At 37.1% G+C, this 21,864-nt stretch overlaps 1 long non-coding RNA gene across 1 annotated transcript; it reads left to right on the forward strand.

Annotated features, from left to right (window-relative positions):
- The first annotated feature begins 9,150 nt into the window (after positions 1–9,150).
- Positions 9,151–13,367, forward strand: LOC121140722. Its single transcript, XR_005877642.1, has 2 exons — positions 9,151–9,196; positions 11,978–13,367. It is a non-coding gene; the product is annotated as an uncharacterized LOC121140722 (long non-coding RNA).
- Positions 13,368–21,864: the final 8,497 nt, after the last annotated feature.

A 21,864-nucleotide genomic window follows, 5' to 3' on the forward strand; every position in this document is an offset into this window, starting at 1 on the left:
CAACTTCACCCCAACCCCACCAGGAAACCTGTTTTATTACTAATTTATCTGCACTCTTTGACTGAACCTGACTCCAAGCAGTTATTCGATTTCCTTGCCTAATTTTCTCTTATCTAGGCAGGAAATTTTCTCTTAGCATCTAACTACATCTAACCGAGTTTCTGAGCACATATACAATTTCACCTTTTCTAAGAAATATTTCTCATTGCACTTGTCCATTCTATAATATTCCTTGAAGTTAAAACATAAACCGTTAGAGAAATTGAGAAGTATAGTATGGTCTTCATGACTACCTTTACCAAGTACATGGAAGCAGAGAGTGATACAAAAAGGCTTATGATAGAACTATCTTATTCTCTCTCACCTTGCTGTGCTGCTATCCAGATTCTACTAGACTACAGTAGAGGCATGCCAGAGTTTTTGAATTATGGAAGCAAAATAGAGAAAATACCAAATGGGAAAATAATCACATGTTTTCATGTATTGATGAGATACAACTACTTGAAAAAAAAAACTATCCCAGTGCTTAGCAGCCTAGATCACAAGTGTTTGTTATGGATCACAAATCTATAATTGACAATGCTGTTATTCTGATCCAGGCTTCATTGGCATCTTCTGTGTTGGTGTAGGATGTAGGTGTATTTGCCAGATGTGAATGGCAGAGGACTGTCCAATAGAGAATCGCTTCATGTCCATTTCTGGTGATTAGCTGGCGGTTGAGGCACTTATGTACTTGTCTGGGGGCATGTCAGCTTTTTTAAAGCATGGTGTTCTGCTGCACTTGACTGCCTGCAAGTTTTGAGGTTTCTAAGGAGTGTGTATTACACATAAGGCTCTTGGGGACTTACAGGTGTGTTCTATTACCAGGTATGCTACACCAAGAATTTTTATTTTCACACTCATAGAAAAGTTGGGAACAGCTATACAGATAAATTGGTTGCAACCTTTGAATATATAGCAAACAGAGTTTGAAAGAATTTTAATTGCTTCACTAAGGAAGTGTTTGGAAGGCACTTTGGTGCTTGCTGCAATGCCATATGTTTAAGCATGGCCTTTAAAGCTCCCAAGATAAGCCATGAATATCAAACGTAGTCTGTTTCTTTCGAATGACCAAGCACAAGCATTCTCTATGGTCTGTGGCCTCTGAGAACCAGATCTGAAGTACAAAATAGATTGTTTCTTGTGCCTCTCGTAACAAGGCAAAAAAGGAATAAACCAGAAAGAACACAGAAGGAAAGATAGAACATGAACCCAGAACATGGCCCAATGAAGAAATTTAGTGCAAGCCAGGGAGAAAGAAGGTTACTTGCCTTTGGGTCTTCCTTTATGAAGATATTGAAGAAACACTGATTTTGTTGCAGGATATGCTGGGATCTCATATTGTTAAACATGGTCCAATCCTACAAGGTTGGAGAGGGCCCACAAGGGAAGTTTAAGAAGGTTTTTGCCTTTCTCTCATCACACTTAATATTTTGCCAAATTGCTTAATGTTAGCCATGTTGTAATTTAATATTCTGCAAAATCTGCAATTTCACTCTATTTTCTTTGCTATCTATTTTGGAGTCAGCCCAGTAAAACCTTCCCACTCATGAAATTACTAGTCAAAATATTTTAGGAAGGAAACTCAAACATTCATTGTGTGCCTTATTAAAAATTAACTCAGACAGACTGAGAAAGAATACAAAGTGTACTCTAATTCCCCTCCCACTTGTCATCTGTCCCCATCATCATTGGGCACATCAGGTCTCATATAACCTAGGCACAGGATCGCTTTTGGATGCATTTAATAACAATGAAATGGAAGTCAAAGTGCTTTGGTTCCAGTCACTTGAATTAAACGGGTGGTGACAGGGCTGGGATTGAGCCATTTGGACAAGATCAGTAGTGCCCTCATGGTACCACAGGAGTGCAAGAGTAAATCTTTGTGTGGAGAACACTGCCCTCATTGTGCCCAGATGTGCTCTTTGAACAGATGTTAGTAGCCATGTATTACCTTCTCAGTCACTGCCTTTCTTCTGAGTGTCCAGCCTGTAGGGTAACACATATGCTGCTTTAACTCCTCATGCATTAATTTCTGCAAGACTTCTGAGTGTCACCTCTGCCATTGGTGGTGCAAGAGAGTAATAAAATGCCTCTCTATTCTCACACTAGCCCAGACTTTAAGGGATCTCGTGCTACAAGACACACAGTATCAGAAGTTATCATAGGTTTTATGGGAACACAGAAGAAGAATACTTAACCTGTTAAGACCCCTGTGTTTGGAAACATAGCTCCTTTTTATGCCTAACATTTATCACTGTAGATATAGGTAGTACTATTCTTGTTGAAAGGCTATTGGAAAAGAGGTCATCATTCCCCAGCTAGGATTGAGCAAGCATCTAAGCTGTCAGGGGCCACCTTGCATAGCCTGACTTCAAAAGTGAGTCCTGTTTAGGTAAGTATTTTATAGGAAAATCATCTCTGACAAGAGAAAAGTGAACCAAAAGTTCAGGTCTCAAACGTGACCTGCTTAAATGAAAATAAGATGGTTTAAAGCACCTGTGTGACCAGGAGCCTTGTCTAGCAGTTTCATATCACTGAGTCCTCCTGACAGTGATTTTTAGGAGATATAATATATCCCTAATTTACAATAAAGAAGCAAAGATGGATAGTGAGTGACTCATTGAGTTATTAATGGTCACACTGCCTACAAGTGGCTAACATAAGCGGAGAAGGAATTCTATAAGGTGTAACGAAGTACAGAATAGAGTGAAATCCCAATGTAGGTTAAGACCAACAGTAAATGTTATATTCAAAATCTTGCTGTTTAAAAAGGCTTAGACGATACTGAATAAATTTTGCTGATGCTGGTGTTGGTGTTGCTATGTAAGAAACTGTCAATGTGTGTCTATAGAGCAGGATACCCAGAATATAGGGATATATGAAGACTTGACCTCATTGATTCAGTTTCTTTCTCATGAGGAGGTAGACCCATATGCAACTTTCATTGAGTTGAATTCTGAAAGCTGACACAACACGGGGAGTTTTGGAAGTAGAGAGCCAACATATAGGAATGAACCATCAAAGATATTAATCAGCCGTTCTCAGGAGTTTGTTAAAAGCCACAGCTCACTGTCATCTACAGTGTAGAGATTTCATTGTGTGCATCTGAAGACAAAAGGCTGTCACATCCCTCATCCCTCCTTTCATGCTTCTTGACTTTGAATATTTATCAGAAGTACCATTTCCCAACTGCTGACCATTGCTTTCAGACAGAACAAATTTAGGTTTAGGTCTGAACATCATGTGATGGCTGATGGGTAAGACAATGAAACCTATAGTAATTATTCTCACTTTTAAATTTGTAAGCCTACTCCTAGCTGAATTGCTAGTTTCTATTTTTCTACCTACTCTGTTCATTCTACTTGTGAACACCAGAGAAAGCTTCTAGAGATCCCTTCCAGAGAACTTGAGGGACTTCTCGACAAAGGATACATTCCCACACAGAGTACATGATAAGGCCATCTTGGAATATTAAGTTCTCTACTATTACCTATGGTTGTTTTGGATTCAAATCTCCTTTTTGTATTAGTTCCTCTCCAATATTCTTGTTTATTCTGTTATAGTGACTTTCCAGTCCTCACTTATCCCTGAATATGTCCTCTAGGATTCTTCCCCCTTGTCATTCATATAGTTCTCACTGCTTGTAAAGCCTTACATATTGTCATTTCATGGAAATTTCTCTTCCTTCAAAGACTAGCTTTCATGTTAAAGATTCTTTTATGCCTCCCAGGAGAATAGAAACTTATTGTCTTTATCATAAATCTCAACAATAAATTTTTATTATACCCTTTCTCATGGTTAGATTTTTACTCCAGGAATCATTCTCCTTATACTACAAGCTACTGAGGGAATAGGCAATACTTGTTTATTTGCTGCCCTTACCAATGCAAATCATGGTTTCAAACCTTCACATGATGACCTTTCTTCATGTCTAGGGGTATAATGATAACCTATGGCTAGACATTTCTCAACTTCTCAGACATAAGCTAGAAAGCATAGAGATAATGATCTGTATAGTTAGAGAGACTTTTGGGAAACATGATGTCCTAATTTGGAAACTTACTTATTTCCTTCTATGTAACTCCTAGGGCCTCAACATCTTCATCTATAAATCAGGATCATAACTATTCAGGGACATGTGACACTATAATCCAGAGGTCTGAGTATTTAATCTGTGTCCTGGTGATTTCCACATGGAAGAACGATGCTAACCGGGATTTATGTATCATAGAGAGAATTCCTGAGATACACTCCTGATTCCTCCCAGAGAACCTCGTTTCAAAGGCTCCCCTGGTGCCTAAATTGCAGATGTGGTTGACCTTCACATAGACTAAGCAAGAAGCTATGATATTTGCCTAAGACCTACATTTTAGAAAGACTTCAGAAGGCCTGAAGTGGATTTCCTTTCTTCAAGTCCCTTCTTAGTTTCTCCCTTACTCTTGGTAGTGAGACAGAAAACTTGCATGGGTTCTTTTTGTTTGGAAGTGACCATGCAAGGAAGGGTTTTCTAGTCTGTTTCTGTCTATGTCTTTTTAATTTTCCTCAGAAAGCTTCATACCTTGCAGAACTACCCTGTTTGACTAACACTATAGTCTCAAGTTCATAATTTAATTTACTTCAGTTTTCTACACTTTTGTAGGGTAGGAGTGTGTGTGTATGCACATATTTGGCAGAGAGTCCTACTTTATAAAACAACTATTTGAATGTAAGAATCTCAACCTGAGTTAGCAAGACACATAATGGGTGAAAAGAATATACTTTTTAATGGTTTCAGGTTTTGTCTAAGATCAACTGTAACACCTGATGAAGGCTTCTTAACACCTTTGAATTTCAATTTTAAAATAGAGATGATCATATCTATCACCTAACACTATTTGACCATCAAATAAGATAATGTGTGTGAAGGTCCCATCACAGCAATTGCAAAGAAATAGGTGTTTGATACACACTGTAACTTTCTTTCCTCTTTGATGTTGACCTAAGAAGACCTTCTCTCGGTTTGACTTCATGCAGTCTATTTCTTAACAAAGAAACAAGGAAAGTCAATACTAATTTTGTTATCCCACTGTCCTGAAAGGGAAAAACACCATCAAGGGCTAATTTCACACTTTTCGCAGAAGTGAATTATTTTATATCCTTCTTGTGATTTGAAACAATTTTTAGCTTACTTAACACTTGCCTACTTAATATGTTCAAAACCCTCAAGTTAAACTAAACATTTTCTGTTCTGCATTACCTAAATCTCTGTGTCTGGCTTTTGCCCCATGGAAAGTCATGGACACTATGAGCCAGAAGAAATGAGCTTATGGACTGTGTTTTGGTTATGATGGTATAATTTTCATCAATTGTCATGACCTAGCCCAGCTGTTAAAGAAAGAAACATACTGTTCTTGGGGCCATAGACATGATTCTTAGAGCAGATTGCTTCCTCTTCCCCTTTCTGGAAGTTGACTTTGAAGAAATAATTGAAGGAATCATTCATATTAGATAGTCCCATTCACTTCACTTTTATGTGTATATGTTATGTGTCAATCATTTTTATCAAAAATGTCCTTGAAAATTTTGTCATAGAATCTAGACTTCCCTACCATATTCTGGGAACTGAAAATATATCCCACCTTACACATCTACTTACCCCAAGTGGATTCTGAATTATGATATTGGACATTTGAAAAATTCTTCTTTATTTATTTTAGGGGAGTGTACTCTTTTTAGACATAGGCTATATTTATGTTGTTGTAGTTTGGGCTGATGTTGACCTCTTGATTTTCCTGCATCTGTTTTCTGGGAACTACAATTGTAAGCATGGGCTAACGGTGCAATACTCTTCTGAAGATGGCTAGGGTAGTGTTGTTTTGAGGCACATGGAATCTAGGACCATTATTTATTTATAACACTTATAAAATTAATACACTATATATTAAATGTGAATATAATATTCAATGTTATTCAGTAAATGCTGCTAAATACACTATTTCTAAGTGATTAGGAATTACTGAATGACAGACATTTGAATCAATTTAGATTAGATTGACTTATTAAACCAAAAGGATAATTTGTCTGGTGAAAATGTTAATTAAGTAGAGGGAAAATTAAGGAGCTTACTCTTCTCATTAAACCTGCATAAATGCTTATTTATTGTAATCTTCAACATCTTGTTGCATAGACAAATAACTCCTTTAGCTAGGAATCACAAAAGAGGAAACCAAAATTACGCTAAATGCAAGCCCTGAGAATAAGAGATTGGGTGGTCAGTCTTAAACCACCCCACCCCAACAACACATACAAATCACAAGGTTCAGAGAACATCTCAGAAGAGGAGGCTGAAAGAATTTAAGAACCAGAAGATGGGAAGGAGTACTGTGAAGTGCTCTGTTTTCTACATGACATAGTTATTGTCCTCATGAACTCACAGGAACTATAGTTTATACAGGAACACAAGACCTGCAAGAGACTAAATCAACCAAAATCCTAAGCATAGATGTGAAGGTACTCTCCAGGGCCCACCCCCCACTGTGGCGTTATCATCACTGAGAACAAAGCAAAGCAGGGTAGGTTGTGAATGCTCAGTAGTCAAGAGCATTTGTTGTTCCTGTAGAGGATCACAGTTTACTTCACAGTTATCACATTTGACAGTTCAAAACTGCCTGCACCTCGAGATCCAGGAGATCCAATATTCTCTTTTAGCCTCCATGAACACTCACATACACATAAATAAAAAACATGAGTAAAAAGAGAAGGTATGCAGATTGGAGAGGGATATATTAAGGGATATGAGAGGTACTGGAGTGGAGAAATTGAAGGTGGATATGATTGTATTTAATATATATATGCATAATTTCATATATATGTATGAAATTCTCATGAACATAGAATTTTTGAAGTGAAACATTGACCAGATATGGATTTATGAAATGAAAATATATGAGTCAATATTATATAAAGAGTGATTGATATAAAAATATCACCACATAAATGTAAAACAAAACTACAACTTCATCTCACTCTCATTAGAAATGTCAAAAGTATATGCTGGCTAATATTTAAAGGAAAATTTTCGTATATTGCTAGTGAGAGTGTAAATTAATATAAAGATATAGTAAACAGTGTGAAAATTCTTCACAAAACTAGAAATAGAATTACCATGTGATCCAGAAATTCTATTACTGGGTCTATGTCCTAGACTATAGTTAATCAGTATTTCAAAGATCCATGAGCACTTGCTTGTTTTTATTACAATTCTAGTCACAAAATAATAATGATATACAACCAGCAAAAGTGAAAATGTGGGATATATATGTAACGAAACTATATTTGGCTGCAAAGCAAAGAAATTCTGTCATTTTCAATAACATGGATAGACCAGGAAAGCATGTTGTTAGGTGGCATCTGTTTGGTAGAGGAAAGTAGCTTAAATACTATGTATTTTTACAGTCTTATTTACATGTAGGAACCAAAAAGTTGAGTTCATAGATGTAGGATGCACAATGTTACTAGAGCATGGGAAGGATCAAGGGCATGAATGAGGTGTATGGCTGAGGAAAGAGGAAGTCTGCAGTTGGGGGGAAAGCAGCTGCTCCAAATTCTCAAGTACACAGGAGGATAAGTGTGAGTAACAATAACTGTAACTGACAAGTAATTCCATAACCAATGTTTGGGTTGATATGTATGTTAATTTTCATGTATTTGCACATAATTACCACAAGACAGCCCATAAACATGCATAGCTACTCTATCAATTAAAATTTAAATCTTTTAATAAACAATTAGGAGCTAAAACAAACAAAAGACATTTTAGACAGGAGTTGATCAGTTGTTTGATTTTCTTCATTTGAGTAGAAAGCTTACATTAATAATTCCTTAGTGAGTCTTCCTTCCTTACTCCTTTCTTCCTCCATCACTCCACTCCCTCCCTTACTTCTCTCCTGTGTAAAGATTTCCTCAAATTAGTCTAATATATATATATGCCTTAAACTCAGAAGAGGGTATCAGACCCCCTTGAAATGGAGTGGCAGATGGTTGTGAGTTACTATGTGGCTACTGGAAATTGAACCTAGGTCTCCTGAAAGATTAGCAAGGGCTGGAAAATTTTCTCCTTCCTTCCTTCCTTCCTTCCTTCCTTCCTTCCTTCCTTCCTTCCTTCCTTCCTTCTTTCTTTCTTCCCTCCCTCCCTCCCTGCCTCCCTTCCTTCCTTTTTCCTTTCTTTCCTTTTTATATAGTGTTTAATTGTATAGAACACACTGACCTCCAACTCTGTATCTTCCTGTCTCAGTTTCCTGAGTGATGAGTTTGCAGGGGTGTATTAAAATATATTAGACTCATAACAACTGGCCTCCATTGACTTCTCTTCAATGCTCTATCCCACAGAGAAGATGGTTGGGCTCCTTAAGGAAGGGTAGCAGCTCTCTCATCTGCAGGCAAAAGGAAAATTTTCCTTCTGCAAAAGTTCTAAAATCAGTAAACTATGAGAAATCAGTTTTATTACATTTATTTTATTTAACCATTCATTTATTTATTTGTATATGTATATACTACAGTGTGAATATGAATACCAGATGATAACATGGGACTTTTTTTCTTGTAACATGTGGGTCACAGGAAATAAACTCAGATGATCATGATTGGCTCCAAGTGCCTTTACCTCCTGAGACATTTTACCAATGCCATCAGTGTTCTCTGATATGGCTTATTCCTGTCACCCTGTATATTGTCCTTCAAACATAGTGTCAAATATATGTATGTGCACTTCCTTTGTTTTCACATATAAAATCACATGAACACACAAAAAATGCAGAGGTTCACCATAACATATGAATACATGCATACTTATCCCCTACACGCACACACACACACACACACACACACACACACACACACACACACACACACACTTTCTTTGTTGATGTGGCCATTCTGTATAGTACAGACAGAAGAGATGATTCTTTGTGCTCTAACCATATTCTTTTATGAGGTGCTTCTCTAGGAATCCAGACCAGCAGGGCAATTCCATATCCTATTACAATCTGCCAAGGAGAAATAGATAAATCTATTAGCAAGCACGATGCTTGTTTCATCATTGTGACAGCATCTTATGCTTCTACATCCATCAGGCTCCCAGGACACCTGACAGCCAAGTCCCCACCAGAAAGCTGTGGTTAGTAGTGCCTTAATTTCTATTTAATTGCTCATTAACAATTCTGATACTGCCTTCTTCTCTTAATTCATTAAAGATATTTTAAGTGGAAGTAAATAATGAAATTCATAGCAACCAACTTATAATAGTTTTCATCAAGATAAGCAAAAGAAAAAGTGATCAAATCTACTTGTAGATTTTTAGCATGTTAGAATTGGAAGGAATTTTGGTATTAATTAGGGTTACTGTTGTTGTGAAGAGGCACCATGACTGTGACACCTTCTATAAAGGAAAACATTTAACTGAGGAGGCTCACTTATGCTTCCAGAGGTTGAGTTCATTATCATTATGGCAGGGAGCATGGCAGCATGCAGGCAGATGTGGTGCTGGAGGAAAAGCTGACAGTGCTACATCTTGCAAGCAACAGGAAGTTGACTGACAAACCTGGTGACATCCTGAGCATAGGAAACCTCAAAGTCTGCCCCTGCAGTGACACGTTGCCTCCTGGAATATACAGCTATACCCCAGTCCTTGGTACCAATTTCTGTCTTACTTAGGGTTACTATTGCTGTGAAAAGACACCAAGATTATAGCAACTTTTATAAAGGGAAAACATTTAAATGTGGGGGTTCACTTATGGTTTCAGAGGTTCAGTCCATTGTCTTGAGGGCAAGTATGATGGCATGCAGGCAGACATAATGCTGGAGGAATAGCTGAAATTCTACATCTTGCAGGCAACAGGAAGTTTACTGACAAATTCGGCAGTATCCTGAGCATAGGAAACCTCAAAGCCACCACCACAGTGGCAAACTACTTCCAAAAAGGCCATACCCACTCCAATAAATCAATACCTCCTTATTGTGCCACACCCTATAAGATTATGGGGGTCAATTACATTTGAATTACCACAACTATGATATCCTTTCTCAAATTGAGACTTACAAGTTATTACATACGTCTCTGTAGAAAGTGATATTCTGTGAGGTGATATATCTGGTAGATATGATGCATAAATATATTATACTTCATAGTGCTAAGATTACATTAGCCCATTAAAAGTTCTGAGGTTGCATAAGCCTGTTTACTAAGTTCAGCCAATCTTTATTCCAGCTTACTGGGCAATAAAATCGCAAACTTTACTAAACAACCATTTTAATTTAGGAAATCACCCTCCCTAATTTAGTGGATTAAAGTAAGTAGGGTAGATTGTTTTTCATTATTCTTCAGTTCTTCTGTGGCAAGAGACAGAAGACAGGCTAGAAGCTGGTTCTGCCTGGTCATTCACTTTTCTTCCAAAAATGTTCCTTAGGACTGACCTCAAAATAATGTTCCAGTAGTGCAAATGACAGAAATCACAAGGTTACTGAAAGCCTTGTCTCCAAAGTCAGACAAAACCACTTCTGTCACATATGAGACAAAGCAATTCAGAAAACAACAAACAACAACGAAACTAGGTTGAATTGTATGTGTCACCCCCTGTTGACGGGAAGATAAAGTCGCTTTGTGAAGAAGCATTTGGAATGAAAGGAGAGGGGTGCTGGTGTAGAATACTTTTCCCATTTTCTAGATTAAGAAACGGATTAATGGCCTCAGGTCACACAGCTGACAATCTTCTCAGCAGAGTTTTGGCTACCCCTCAGGCTCCAAGCCTTTTCAGTTGATTGTCCTGAAGGATGCTTCACTGATTGTGACTTGAGCAACTTTAGTCACTCCCTGGATTCTGGGAGTCTTAGTTCCTGATCCTGGTCTGAAGTTTGCTTAAGGCTATTATGACTTGGCAAGTTGCCTCAAAAATGGTTTTCAAATTTTTAAAGTGCTTAAAATCAAAGCCAGAAACAATAAGAGTCTTCCATGTGTTTTCCTGAAATGGCCAATTGGGTGTGGAAACCTACAGAGTTTAAAGACCTGCAGATTTAGTTCAAATCTCCCTTGCTTATTTAGCATTGTGGTCTTTTATTTTGTGTGATTCAGAATATTTTATCAAGTTTGCAAAAAGCGTATGTTGTTTGAGTATATTGTCCTCAAGTTCAGTCTTTTGTTTATTTATAATGTGCTTGAATTTAATTTAACTATCATGCTGATACTATAAGCTCTCAGGATCTAAGCAATCCTATCAATGGTGCTGCAGCTAAAATTCATGTTTGTAAGTCAGGCATGATGTTGCAGATCTATGTCCATGCACTTAGGAGGCTGAGGCAGGACTATCAGGAATGCAAGTTGAGTTTTAAATACGTAAAATACTATATCAGAAAATAAAACAACAAAAACAATGAAATCACCACCACACCCAAACATACACACAGAGGATACTAAAAATCAAACCTGCCACTCCAGCAACTTAGACTATTTGATGACAATGATCTCCATAATAAGGATAAGACTTTGCCTCCTAATAATATTCCTTAAACATGTACCACACTTCATAGATAACACATGAGACTCCACCCTCATCCTTCTTCTGTAACAGATTTATCATGAGAAGAATACTACCTCTTACGGACAGTATTTTCAGCCTGATGTATCACAGCCATGACAGGGTCTGAAGGTCATATCTGCTTCCTGGGCTTAGCTCCTTCCAATGCAGAAGGACAGAATGACAAAGGATTTGGGGGTTGTGACACAGGGTGACAATTAATTCCCTGTTCTGATATTTAAATCTGAGATAACCCAGAAACTAAACAGAAGAAGGGGGAAAGCATCCTCTACTATAAACAGAATCAAATAAATATCAAAAGATTTCTTTGGAAATGCTGTTAAAATTCAGTTCAAACCTTTAATTGTTTGTTTGTTTGATTTTCACAGAACAGAGGCTACCAGAAGCAGAAAAGCAAATACCATACATGATGCCTATGTTTGAGAACTACAGAGAGGCAGGCTCACTGGTGAAGTTCAAGTGTCAAGGAGAAAATCCCTTCTGAGACTCTTCAGATTTTAGGAGGTGTCAGCATTCCAAGGCCCTGATATTAAAGTCTACTGAGAATAAAACTGGGTCCAGTTGGCAGAACAGCGAAGCAAATGACATTTTGGAGACTGGCCTAATCTGTTGAACAATTAAATCAGGCTCTCTTGAAATTTGTCTTTACAAATATTGTCCATGTTCAAGTCAATATAAAATGTAAAAATGTGTTACTTTAGAAATGAAATGACCTCTAGCATGAATTGAAGTAGTTTTTCTGGTCCTTGAGCCACCTTCGTAGAGTTTGTCATCTGTCACCTGTGACCCTTCCTTTCCCTCCAACCCCTCTGCCCTCATATTCAGTTGCTTTGCCCTCCTACCTGACTTTCCATGGAGTGACTCCTCACTAGAATTAATTGCCCATTTTGATCCTCTTTCCACACTAGGGTCAGAGGGTTAATATATATGTTCTGTGGCTTGCTTGTAATTCTTTGGAGTTAGATAAAAAGAGGCAGATGCAGACACAGAAAGGCAAGGGGACTGATGAGGAGACAACAAGGTCATTGAAGTCTCCTAACAAGCAGACTGTCTTTGTCACTGGGGAGTAAGAGTGTTTCCCATGAAAATGTCAGTTTTCATGGAAGCAGGTTTATGAAGGAGTAAAGACCAAAATGGTCCTGCTTGTTCTTTTAAAGAAATGACACACAAGGTGACATGCAGAGAATATGTCTTGGGATATTATATATGTTGTATCAGATGAAGTGGGAAGAAGAAAACTAGAGTGGAGAGGGAGTTAAGATGTGGAAGAGGAGAACGAGGAAAGTCAGAGATAAAAAAGGGGCATTAAAAAATAAGATGGTTCTTGAGAGACCCCAAGTCAACATTTTTAGACCCCTAGCAACTTGCCCAGCACAGAGTAACTTGTTCTTCTGCCCTCTCCTGAAAAACCGGCGACTTCAAGATAATCTTAAAAGATAACACTCCTTGATCCAGGAACTAGCTCACCACATTCCTGCTCAATGTTTAACTGTACAAAGCCCAAAGAATGTTTGCTTGAGATAAACTATAACTTTCCCTTTAAGTCATGAGCTATCACTTAACTTCCCCATCCTTTATGGTGTTCACCTAACTTCCCCATCCTTTATGGTGTTTGCCTAACTCCCCAATTCTCTATGGTTTTTCTCTTTTAAACCCCCACCAACTACAACTACTGGGGGTTAAACTCCTCTGCTCCTGTGAGGGTTACGAGCTCAGCCCCAATGCACTGGTTCCCCTAATAAACCTCAGGTGCTTGCATCAAAATGGTCTCTCTTGAATTATTGGGGCATCGGCTTATCCCAAGACTTGAGTGAGGGTCTCCCCACTCTGGGGGTCTTTCAGTTCTCAGCAATCTAGATGACATCTCAATCTTAAATATGTGTGGCCAAAAAATGGAGTTGCACTGTGAGACACAGTGCATAAAACTGACATGAAACATAAATCTCCACTTATATAGGCTTAATGCCCCTTTCTCAACTGTTGGTAAAATACTCAGAAAACCAACTTAATTATAGAAGAAATAAAAATATTAACAATAGCATTTACTTGAAAATCTAGCATACCCTACCAAAGAACAGAATATACATTCTTATCCAGTAACTACACCAAAGTAGAACATAAAGACCATAAGACACACCTGAACAACTGTAAAATAATGTCATAATTCTGGGTATGTTTTCTAAAGACAATGGTGTCAAGCTAAACATTTTTATCAGGGCATCAGGCAGAATATCTTAAGATACTTCTAAATAAACAAGGAATCAAAGATAAAGTCTCAAAAGAAAATCAAAAGTATGTGAGATATTGAATATAAACACTATGCAATAAATTTTTGGGATACAGAGGATGTCTAGTGAGAGGATAATTTGTGAAACTAGATGCACATAGTAGAAAATGGAAAATATCATTAATCAATAACACAATCTTCAACCTAATAGACCCTAGAAAAATGAATGGAGTCAAATAATGTTGGGTGAAGTAAGTCAGACTCGGAGAGTCAAGAAGGGCATTATCTCTCTTTTATGAGGAATGTAAGAAAGTCAATCACGTAAGTGAGGGATGAACGGTGGTTACTGAAGCCTGTGGAGAGTAGTGGCAAGGGAGGGTCAAGAAAACATTGATGAAAGGGAACTGAGCTACAGTTTGATAGGAGTAGATCTGGTGTGCTATTCCACAACAAAGTGACTGCAAATAACAGTAATGTATTATATATTTTTAAAAGACAGAAGAAAGGAATATGTAAGTTTTTACCTGATTTAAACATCATAAGATGTATACTTGAATTGAAAGAATCTTATGTTGTCTTATTAGCAGATACAAATATGTTTTATGTAACATTTAGAAGACAACCTCAGTTTAAAAAGAACCAAAAATAAGGTAAGAAGAAACCCAGAGCAAGTAACATAGAAGAAATAAAGAGGAAAACTAAATGAAATTCTGAGAAACAGAATAGGCAAGTTCAACAAAGAGCTGATTCTTTGAAAACAAGAATGAAGTAACAGCTCTCAGTAAGACTGATGGAAGAAAGAAAGCAAGGAGTATAGGGAGAAGTGAAGAGCCAGAAACAAACAGCATGCAATAGACTAAGTTGTGGTCACCATTCGACCAGTCATTGGGATGTTACCATTTACCTGTGAATGTTCCCATACTGGAGAATGTATCTTGGCAGATAGAATTAATATAAGAATTCTCAAATAGAAAGATCATCCTACATATTGCCTTGTCACAGGAGAGTAAGACATACATAAAAGATAGACTGCAAGGTGCCTATAGAAAGGGCACAGTGACATAGTAATGAGTCAAGGAACATCATGGGAAGTTGGAAAAGACTGAGATTTGATCCTTCCCTAGGCATCTTGGAGAGAGTATGACACTGACAACAGATTGAATGGGGCCAAGTCATACTGGGGAAATGAGCCACTGTTGTTCAAAATCTGTAGAATTTTGGTAATTTCCTTTAATGTCATAGAAAACCAATATATGAGGGAATGCCATGAATGGCTGTTCATACATAAATCCTGCACCTCCAAATAAAAAGGTCAACTTTCTGGGAAAGTATACATTTCCACATTTATCTTGTAACTGTTAAGGAACTTGAATTAAAAATTCTCGAGAGAGAAATGTTTAGGACCAAATGGCTTTACTGGAAAATTTTGCATAATTATTACTGGAGAATTCTGGATAATTAACATGAGGTTTACATGATCACTAGAAAAAAGAGAACATTTCCCAGTATTATGAAAATAATGCTATTCCAATTATGAAGCCAGATTAAGGTAGTACAAAAAGTAAATACCAATGTATCATATGCATATTCACCGATCCTTAGCATAATATTACGACTAAAATTCAGCCAAAAGTGTGCAAATTTGTGTTACAACTAAGCAGGGTTTATTTGAGAGTATAAGGTCGTTTCAATGTTTTAAATATTAAGCAATGTAATCTATCACATAAACAAAATAAAGAAAATTGATCCATGAATAGATACAGAAATTGACAAAATTCAAGATGTATACACATCAAAACTATCAACAAGTAAAGACTAGGGTACAATGATGCAAAATGTGCAAAAATCTTGCAGTGTATGATATGAAGAATTCTTTGCTGCTAAGATTGGGAGGAACGTGTCACCATTCTTATTGATCATGCCACCAAGTCAAATGACCAATTTTCAGGGATGTGTTAGATATCATTGAATCATTGGAGAAAAGGGACTCATAGACCCTCTCCCACCAATATCACAGGCTATTTTCATGGTTATTGGTTACTCTCCATAACTTAATGATAATGTCCAGTTGGTGAAGATACAACTTACTTATGTCATCAAACAAGGAGAAATCAAGTTGGTATTCAACAAAAAGTTTCACCCCTACTGACTAACATTTATAGTACCAAAAGGCATTTGCATCCTACCAGAGAAGAAAAGTAATCTTCAATCTCACACAGCTACAAACTCTGTAACCTACAATAGCAACTCACTTGCAAGATATACAGGTACAATATTGACAAAATATCAATGAGAATAACCAGTCATGTTTTGATTGAGTTTAAGACCCACTCAAAGAAATAGAACCTATACCTGACACTGCTATAGTGATCTAAAACTTAAGACTAAATAGGTCATGGGCCTTAGGGAAAATCTACTACTATTATTTCTCTAAAGGAACATAGCAATAAAATAACGACATGTTGCTATACCCATAGATCAGAGCCCTCAGCCTTCATCTGAGAAGATTCTTCCAATAAATGTGAATTAACAAAGACTCTTCAACTAGACGATGTGCAGAGAGTGAAAGACTTTGTTTGGATCACTTGGCTTTAAATGGCATGTCTTCATCAAACCCCTTACCTGAAGTCTCAGGGGTTCATAAAAAGGAAGATGAAAGATTGTAAGAGCCAGAAGTGGTAGGAATCTTTAAGGAAGCAGTGTCATATATATTACCTGACAGAGACTATGACTGCATGCATAAGACCTACATAGGCTCAAACCAGACAAAATCCAACACTGAGAAGGGGAACTGGGGAAAGCCAATCAATAGGCTATTTGCAATTCATACCTGCTGGAAGAAAAAAGACCATTCTCCAATAGAATGTCCCTGGGAGTTTCAACCACACTTCATGGTAGGCCTCATGTACAGGAGTAGTTGACCAACACTAAATGAACTCAAATTTTGTGTACTTTTTGTTTTCTTTTAATATTTTTCTCTTTTATTTGTTTTTAAATTTTTGTTTTGATATTTCCTTTTCTGTTGCTTTTCTTAGTCTTTTGGTTGTTTTTTTTTTAAAGAAAAAGAACATGAAGTTGGGTAGGTAAGGAGGTGGGAAGGTCTTGGAGGAGTTGAGACAGGCAAATATATGAATACAATATATTGTATGATCCCCATTGAAGGCCTCACTCTCCCTGAAGAGTGAATGGGGTGGGAAGGGTGGGTTGGTGGGGGTAATGGGAAGATGGGAAGGAGAGGGAACTGGGATCGATAGATAAATATAAGTTTGTTTCTAAGTTAAATAAAAATTTACATAAGAAAAACATTTTAAATAAAAAAGTAATCAATTAAAAAGGAAAATTGAAATAAAAGAATATAGTAGATGATGGAAATAATACCCCCTACTCCCTGAATATTGTTATACAGGATTTGTCTGTGTGGTTATTCAGAAATGGAAATACACATATTTGTCTAAAAATGCAAAAAAAATTTGAAGGAGCAAGCCACAGCAAACCTTCTTAGTGTCTCAGCAGACAAGAGATCAAGTTCCTGTTTCTCCCTGCTTATGTCCTGTTTCCACCCAGATATCTCACTTCCTGTCTGTCTGTACAGTCCTCCAGACCTCTATGGTTAGCTAGTGGCAACCTCCATTCTCTGACCTTCAGACAGGCTTTATTTGTACAAGCAAGATATCACCACAGAACAGGATGAATAAATAATCAATAATGCATAGAGATTTATTTATAATTCTTACCACATAGATCATCAAGTCATTGATATTTTCACTTTTAGCCATCACAAAAAAATGCAAAATTTAATTCAACTCAAAGAACACAATCCTGGCCATGCGAGGTGGTTCATGTCTTTAATTTTGACACTAGAGAGGCAGAGGTAGACATATTTCTGTGACCAGAAGCCAGATTGCTTTATTTAATTGGTTTCAGAATATTTGGAGGAATTAATGGATACATAGATCATTATTTTAAATAAAATAAACTAGCAGAAAGACAAACACCACATGTTTGTTAAGACATGAAAGAATAAATGGATTTTTCAGTTGGAGGGAGATCACTATGAACACAAAGGGACAAAACAAAAGGTAACAGGGGCTTAAATATGATGGAAGTACTTGCACGCATATATAAAAATGACAGAACACATTATTTTGTACATAATATTAATTAGCAATAAGTAAACTATTTTAAAAGAGTTGTAGTAATGAGCTTTGTTTAGAAAAATTAGAGAACACACCAAAGTATTGTATTTGTAACTTGATGCATAGTAATATAAACTTTCAGCCATCATATGTAAATATGAATGTATACATTTTATCTGCAATGTTATTATATCATGCATTGTCTTCATAGTTATTTTCTCAGGTAAACATATCTGACAATATAGGATAAATGCTTTTCTTTGCCTCTAAGAATTCTAAAAATTTTACTTTTTAACAGTATGTTTGGGTCACTTTCAATACACAAACACACACACACACACGTAGTAAAATCCTTATTTAGAATGACTTTGGGTATTTTCAAGGTACAGAAATAGTTTGATGCTATTTAAGAAACACTGTTCATTTAGTTTCCAGAGGGCCTCAAGTTTTTAGTGAATGAATGAATAAGTTCGATTTTGCCCCCAGTGAACATGACAATTTCAAACCCTGAGTTTTACTAAATATGGATATTATTGTAATTAAATATTAGTTTATTTAGGTACAACATTTTATTATTATTAAAATCAGTACTTAGTGTTTTTCAATAGTGGGTTGGAACCTTTTGACACACCTAATGAACATTTATAATTTCTGTTTATGTATGTAGACACCATGGATATTGCCATTTATTCTGCTGATGAATTGTGTCTTATATTTAAGAGCTCTGTACTTACTAACATTATTGTGTCTTATTAATATTTGAAATGCTTTCTTTATATATATGTAATATTTGCATGTGACTATTTCATATGTGCAACAACACTTATCTAGAAGCATAATTAAGACAATGTAGCTGCTAGCATGGACTTACCTTCTATTCTTTAAATGCATCAGTGCAGTCTATAAATTCAAGAGCTGTTTGAAAGAGCTCACCATAACAATGAATATTCTTTTTGTATCTACACCTAGATGGAATTTTAAATGCAAATATCTCTTTTCAAGTTGTAACACTAATGTATTTTTCGTCCATTTCCCAGAAATATAGACAGCAAGTTCCTTAAATGCCACAGTAGCAGAACGATCAAGGTATCCCTGGGGATTTTGCTTAATCTCATGGGGGTCAATTTGTTAGCAGAAATCTGAGTCTTTGCAGCAGTGATAAAGTTTGCTGTAAGAAGGTATTCAACTGTTGAAAGCTTAGGCAAGAATGGAATTTTCTCTATTATCTTTAATTTTGTTCAGTGACATTTCTGGGTACATAACCACTGAAGACATGCTTGTAAAAATAATGATCTCAGTTACAGAGGAAATTATTAAGCCAAAGTCTTTAGGAATAGTAATCCAATGTTTTGTAAAATGTGGCTCAGAGTCTACTTTTATCTGTATCTTCTAATATCACCTTAGTTGGGGGAGCACTTAAGATTTTAGATTCTGAATACATAGACATATAGATTCTGAATATATAGACATAGAATTTCATTTGTAATAAACTCCTCAGATGCTTCTTGTCAAAGAAAGAGGTGGGGTGTGTGTGTGTGTGTGTGTGTGTGTGTGTGTGTGTGTGTATGTTTACACAGTACAGGATGATTGCCGTATTAAGACAACATCTGAATAACTTGTGTATTTAGATCCATTTGCCTTCCTAATCTAAAAGGGCTTCAACTAGCCACAGCCAGCATACTGCTTTCAGACATCCCTGCCTGTGTGGAATGAGTAAGATGAACACAGAAAGCTGCTGTATTTCCTGGGACTGGAGCAACATATAATTATGAACAGCCATATGGGTGTTGGGATTCAACCCATAGTTTTCTGCAAGGGAGAAAGTTATCATAACCATGGAACAATATCTCCAGCCCCATTATAGTACCTTCAAGTCTTTGAAATACATTTTTATTTATTCTTTAAAAAAACTCATACATGCATTTGTCTGTGAATTTCATGATGTCCTTTTTTAACAGCTGAGTATTACTCCATTGTGTCAGTGTACACCATTTTCTTTACCCATTCTTCAATTAGTGACATCTATATTGTTTCTAGGTTCTGGATATTACAAATTAAGTTGCTATGAACATAGTTGAGTAAATGTCCTTGTGGTATGATTGAGCAACCTTTGGGTAGAAGCCCAAGAGTGGTATTGCTGGGTCTTGAGGTAGATTGATTCTCAATTTTCTGAGTCACCATATTTATTTTCAAATAGGCTGTACAAGTTTATACTCCCAACTGCAGTGGAGTCGTTTTAATTTGTATTTCCCTGATGACCAAAGATGTTGAACATTTCTTTCAGTGTTTCTCTGCCATTTTTGATTCTACTGTTGAGAATTCTCTGTACTCCATTTATAACTAGATTAATTGTTTTAATGATATCTAGTTTTTTAAGTTCCTTCTATATTTTGTATATTGGCCCTTTGTTGGTTGATGAAGTTCGTTTCCTATGCTGTAGGCTGCTGCTATAACCTGTTGATGGTGTCCTTTTCCCTATATAAACTTTCCAATTTTAAGAAGTCCCATTTATTAATTGCCCATCCTAGTGTCTGTGCTCCTGGCATTCTGTTCAGAAAGTTGTCTCATCCTGAGTGAGGTAACCTAGACCGAGAAACACAAAGGTGGTATGTACTCATTTATAAGTGGACATTAGCGGTAAAGTAAAAGATAAATATATTACTATCCACAGAACCAGAGAATCAAAGTAATGAGAAGAGCTCAAGGTAGGAGGGTGCCTGTATCTCCAAAGTAAGAGGAAATAGAAGTGATTTCATGGGTGGACTAGGGAAAAGTGGGCATAGTAACATGAAGGATAAGGTTGGGGGGATGGAGGGAGAGATTATAGAAACAGATGACTGGAAAATGAGGGCATTTCAGGGTCAGGAAGAAACCTAGTGCAAGGAAAGCTTGAAGGAATCTAAGGAGCTAAGAGTCTTAGCTTGAACTGGCTACCTCCTGCGACTAGACAAGACATCTAGGGGAGAGATTGGGACACAAATCCAGCCACATAAACTTCAACTTACTATTTGTCTTGCCTACAAGATGTCCTGGGTTAAAGGCAGCACAGAAATTTTGGGAGCTGCCAACCACTGACTGGTCTAGGCTGAGACCCATGCCATGAGAGAGTGATCCCATGCCTGACGATGCCTGGAGTCCTAGGCCCCACATGTTGGATAGCCCAGAATGTAGGATAGACCCAAACATGATTGGTTTAAAAAATAATAACCCGATAGTAAAAATGCAATGATGACTAACAGTATTCTGTTATACTTATAGATTGGTGCCTAGCCATATTGTCATCAGAGAGACTTCACCCAGCAACTCATGGAAACAGATGCAGAAATGCACAGTCAAACATTAGGCTGAGCTTGCAGAATCCTGGAAAAGAGGAGAAGGACAGATTGTAGGAGACAGAGGGATCAAGGACATCACAAGAAAACCCACAAAATCAACCAACCTGGGTGCTTAGGGGTTCACAGAACCCAACAACCAGGGAGCCTGCTTGGTACTGACATAGGCCCTCTGCATGTATGTTACACTTGTGTAACTTGGTCTTCAGTGGAAGCAGGAGCTGTCTCTAACTGTTTCTGGCTTTGGGGGTCTCTATTCCTCCTATTGGGTTGCCTTTTTCAGCCTTAATAAGAGCTAAGGCACCTAGTCTTACTGCAATTTGATATGCCACTTTTCAGAAAACATGAATTATCCGAGGGAAAGAAGCTGACAGGACAGAACAATATCAATGAGACAAGGGAAAACCCTCTTATTGAAGGAAGGAAAGACTCCCAAGAGCAGGTAAAAGAATCAGAGACACACCCACTCTGACTGTTAGGAGTCCCACAAAATCACCAAGCTAACAGCCATAACATACACATAAAGGACCCGGTGCAGACCCATGCAGGTCCTGTGCTTG

This window comes from Mesocricetus auratus, unplaced genomic scaffold (genome assembly GCF_017639785.1).
Source record: "Mesocricetus auratus isolate SY011 unplaced genomic scaffold, BCM_Maur_2.0 Super-Scaffold_100006, whole genome shotgun sequence".
Taxonomy (NCBI): domain Eukaryota; kingdom Metazoa; phylum Chordata; class Mammalia; order Rodentia; family Cricetidae; genus Mesocricetus; species Mesocricetus auratus.